The 4,866-nt window shown below is 38.5% G+C and overlaps 1 long non-coding RNA gene across 1 annotated transcript; it reads right to left on the minus strand.

Annotated features, from left to right (window-relative positions):
• Positions 1-2,975: 2,975 nt before the first annotated feature.
• Positions 2,976-4,029, minus strand: LOC133221348 (uncharacterized). Its single transcript, XR_009727984.1, has 2 exons — positions 3,531-4,029; positions 2,976-3,052 (listed from the first exon to the last, which is right to left on the minus strand). It is a non-coding gene; the product is annotated as an uncharacterized LOC133221348 (long non-coding RNA).
• Positions 4,030-4,866: the final 837 nt, after the last annotated feature.

Here is a 4,866-nt window from a genome sequence, read left to right on the forward strand (position 1 = left end):
TACAGACTTGGCCAGTCTCTAAACAGGGATCAGAAGCCTCAATAAAGGAGAAATCTGCCAAGCTCTTACACCTTTCCTTGAAGGACCAGGCACTGCTGTCACTTATTTGATAAAGAGCCTAAATCTAAATGACAAGCCTTGTATTCATCAGGGGAAAACTCAACTTGAACAACTCTCTGAAATTCCTAACTCTGTCCATAGGGTACACCTATGGACTTGCAGTTTTACCCAAGCATGGCAGAGCAAGAAATAGTCCCCAAAGTATTTTATTATTTTAAATATTGAAAACTAACTTCTTGATACTTTTTCTAAACAGCAGTGCCTTTTACCCAGTGCAGCCTCAAAGGAGCATGAAACATAATTTCTATAGCAGTCTCAAAAGGAAAAATTACAACAGCAAAAACCAACCAAAACTTCAGAGTAGACCTGCCAAAGAAGTGACAACAGAAAAAGCAAGCAGGGAGAAAAGGAGCTGACCCACCTACAGATGCTGAGCTCTCATACCACTGTTAAACAAAGATAATTACTGCAAGTCACCAAGTGTCCTGCAGCTTTTTTGTGGTGGTGCTTTTAGTCTATTGGAGTCAGTCTTGAATTCAAGAAATGCAAGCAAGAGGGAGAACCACCACAAGCAGGTCTTCAAGTATCCCTGTTACATTGGACTTGGAAAATCAACCACACTTTTCTACTTAATCAGCTGATGGCACTGAACTCTTTATTCCATGTATCACATTTTACTCTTTCCTTTTAGTCACCTTTCCTAAGGGCTAAAATTCTTGAACTTCATCATATACACTGCTAGAGTAATTGCTCTAGGTGTACAAGTTATTGGGTAGGTGTGGTCCAGCTGCCTATTGCACAGTGGGAGGCCCAAAAGGTGTTCTAAATGTGAGAAGTCTTGAGATTTGATAAAAGAAGCCTTCACTTTGCTTCCAAATAAAATATAATTACATATTCTTATCACCAGGGCAGTGGGAGGCATTAATATTTCGCTTTGATTTTCAGTGCTATGGAGAACTGCTAAATGTCTTCATTAAGATGTAATAATAAATAGAGCAGCCTTTTACCAATTATTATTTCATTGTTGTGTTTTAAATATTAAGTATGTAAAAGTCATTTGTAGCTCTAGTGTAAATATATTAAACTAAGAAAAGAGGGAAGACCCTCATTCAAGATCTAACCCTACTTCCTACCCTAAGTGGGAGAGATGAGCATCTTCTCTGCTGACTAAAGAAGGATGTTATCAGACAGCTTTTCATATTCTCCACTTAAATGATCACAATTCAGGTTATCAGAGGAATGCGTATGACAGCTTGAAAGCTACCCTCACTTTTCCCCACAAAACTGAGCTGTGATCACTAATCAGGAAGGGAAAAGGTCAGAAGGGAGAAGCAGAGGGCAAAGTGCCTGGTGTTTGCTCTGTTCAATAGGAATCCTCCTGACTCAGGTTGGACGTAGTGCTAGTTTTAGGACTGCTCAGTGCAACACAGAGCAGTCACAAAAGAAGTGCAGTAACAGATTTACCAAACACAGTAAGTTTTCCTCTTTAGATGTAGTTTCTTTGCCTTCTTTTCTGTGTTACATCTAGAAAATCAAGCTTTTTATTGTTACCAGGGACAGAAGGTACACTTTTTCCTGAAGAGTGTTTAACAGATGAAGATCAGGAGTTGTGTACTCCAGCATAAAAACAGGGTCAGAATAATTCAGTGATGAATAAGTAACAAAGCATCCACGAAACCACTCGTCATCTTGTCTGGAATCAAAAACGAGAATTTAACAACAGAGTCTATTTTCTCCTTTGTCATCAAAAGTTGAAGTGTGATTTTCTCATTTTGGTATTAACTCCAGTCTTAAAACTTTATTCTTTTTCACATGTATTCTGATATTGTGATGTTCTCAGTATATTGAATACTAAACACACAGATGTTATTATCTGTTATCTTATTAACCACATCTTTCAGGCGTGAAAGGAAACGGGAACCTCACTGCAGGGCAGTAAGATGCACTCATGTAGAAATTGCTTTGTTCGTCTGTTTCATCTTCCCACCTTGGGGAAGGAAATCTTTGCAAAAATGGCTGACATCATACCCGCCATCCGTATCCTGCTTTGATGATCCCCTAGAGTCATGACTGCCAACTACTCACAGCCTTTCCAGGGGAAAAAGTATGCTTTGGGATATGATCCCACAGTTCCACATGAAAGGTTTGATTGTGATCATTCACCTAATGTGCCAACACCAGGCTAAACAACCAGCTCTCTGGATGTGTTGATCTTATTTAGAGTACTGTGAAGACCAAACTAAAAGCTTTGAGAGAAATAATGAAGAACAGATGCACTCCATTAAGCTATTATTAATACTTTGTCAAAAATAGCTATAAAGTCATTTAAAATCAGACTCCATTATAATTGAGAAACACACAAGAACTCCTTCAAAAAAGCAGTGATTTTTTTTTTTAAAAGATTGATTTTCACATGCACAATAGATTCCCTTATTTAAATTTGAATATTTTGTTATTTTGGATAACAAATTATTCATCTTATTTGGGATAGCTGATGTTAAAAAATAGCTAAAGAAACTCAAATAACGTATTTCTAGAAAACCGAAGCAAAGTGAGATTAATTATGAATATTCAGCTATAAGATCTCAGATTTCTTCTGTATTATTCTTAACATCCATTTTCTGCCATTGCTGGTTTTGCTACTTTTCTCTACATCAACCCATGACTCATTGTTGCTTGCAAATCTGAAGCATTTAATTTTAGACAACGTTTGTCTTCCGGGAATCAGTCATAAATGACTATAAAACCAGACAATCTTTTAAGCCAAAAATGTCACCTCCCTTCAGAGATGTTCAGCCTTATTCTCCATGCTCTTATCTTTCTGTTACTCCATTTATTTCTGCAGAGGTATTCTCAATTCAGATCAGCCTCAAAGAACAATCAAGTCCATAATTTCAAGGCTTAGCAAAGAATACATGGCTTCAAACTGTTTATTTGGTCTGTAGTAATGATCTATTCTCAGCAAATGCTATTTTAAGAGATTTTGCACCTCCTGCAGTAGAAATTACTAAATCTCAAACCAAAGAGATAACATAAAGAACAGTAAGACTCAGGTTTATTATTTTAAAAGTAGAAGCAAGATGTTAAGAGTGGGTTAAATGTGTATGGTGCCTCCTCCAACAATTTGCATATTTGCCTTGTAAATAATTTTAAGCTATGCTGTTTTTCTTTCCCCTGCTTTGAAACTGAGCCAGTGATTTCCTGGTTTACTGTGATATCCAGCAAAAACCCTGCTGGGATATCACAGCTACTGTGGAGCCCTGCCAAATGAGTGAGCCCACACAGAATGGCCCAGGTCAGTGCTGTCATAGGAAATTATATTGATGGCTTTAAAAAAGGTACATGTTTATCATATTGCAAAAGACAAACTGCACGTGTGGTTTCTTTGACTGTATATATGGTGGTCAGGCTGGGTGCATAAATACATCATGAAGAAACAGAACTCCATGAAAACCAAGGCCAGAGCATACCTTTACTTTAGATCCCACTCATACAAGCACATCACAGGTTATCCTGAGTGGTATAATACATCCTGATTTTTCTTAAGAAAGCATCAGTGTCTTCACAATTTTAATGCTCTGAGACTATAAGAAAGCAGACAGGCTGTGTTTCAAGAGGATTACCTTACAAAAAGGTAATCCTTGAAGGCCATGGAAGACAACAGAGGAAGAAGTAAAAACTCTGAGGGACAGAGGGAATGTCATCAAAGCATATCTATTGAGGTGTGGGTCTTCCCCTGCCCCAAATAGCTACTGATGTGAATATATCAAAGCCAAAGTAGTGACAGGGGAAGAGAGGACAGAGGAAGACACATAAGAATGAGGACAAGGGATATGGGGAAAAGGAATAGTGGGCCTAGGGAGAAACACGTAAACAGGCAAAAGAGCTCAAGGCGGCAAAATTACAGAAATCAGAAATTAAATGCAATCAATGAGGGTTAAAATGAAATTCACAAAGAAAAGAGGCTCTTTAGAAAGGAGAGGCTGAGAAGGCAAGGAGAGGGATTTGCCCTCTACATGAGAAAGTGATAGGAATGCACAGAGCTCTTCCCAGGGATGGACATGAGCCACCTGACAAATTACAGGTTAGGATTAGTAGGCAGACCATCATGGGTCACATTGCAATGGGCATCTGCAGCAGACTTCCCATTCAAGAAGAATTAAATGGAACTGGTTGTCAGCCTATGTTAAAACCTATGAGCTCTTCAGAGGCTCTGGGTATGTAGTCTTGTGACCAGAGTATGCTTAAGCTTCCAATTCAGTCACCAGGTGAATACATAAAAGTCATAAAAGAGATGGCTACTCAGTCTACAAATATGCTGCTTTTTTTGTGGGTTTTTTTTTTTTTTTTATTACTTGTCAGGAAAACTCAGACCTGCTCCAAATGTCTTTGCAGCTTAATGGGAATCTTTCCATTGGCTCCAACGAGATCTGAATAATAAATATTGCACCAAAGATGTGCAAGGGAGGCTCATTGTGCAATATATATTCATAACAGTGACATTTTACTGAGCTGCAATGGGCCATGAGTCATGTACTCTGAGATGTAATAGTCTGAAGACAAAAAATGTTATACAGTAATAAGGAGGGGGAGGAGGGATATGAATGTTGTGCAGAATAACCAAGTTAGATTCCTCCAAAAGCCACAGAAACCAAAATATTATCCAGCCACAAGTGCATTCAAGGGTCTGACAGCAGTGAAATTTTAAAGACCCGGAAAACCTGTAATGTGGGAATTGCCCACCCAGTCATCTGGGGTAGTTATGTCATGCAGTATCTAGTCTGAGGTGAAGAAATTATGGCCTGA

This window comes from Neopsephotus bourkii, unplaced genomic scaffold (genome assembly GCF_033783945.1).
Source record: "Neopsephotus bourkii isolate Nb327-2 ecotype Australia unplaced genomic scaffold, CSIRO-AGI_Nbou_v1 NB_168, whole genome shotgun sequence".
Classification (NCBI taxonomy): Eukaryota; Metazoa; Chordata; class Aves; order Psittaciformes; family Psittacidae; genus Neopsephotus; species Neopsephotus bourkii.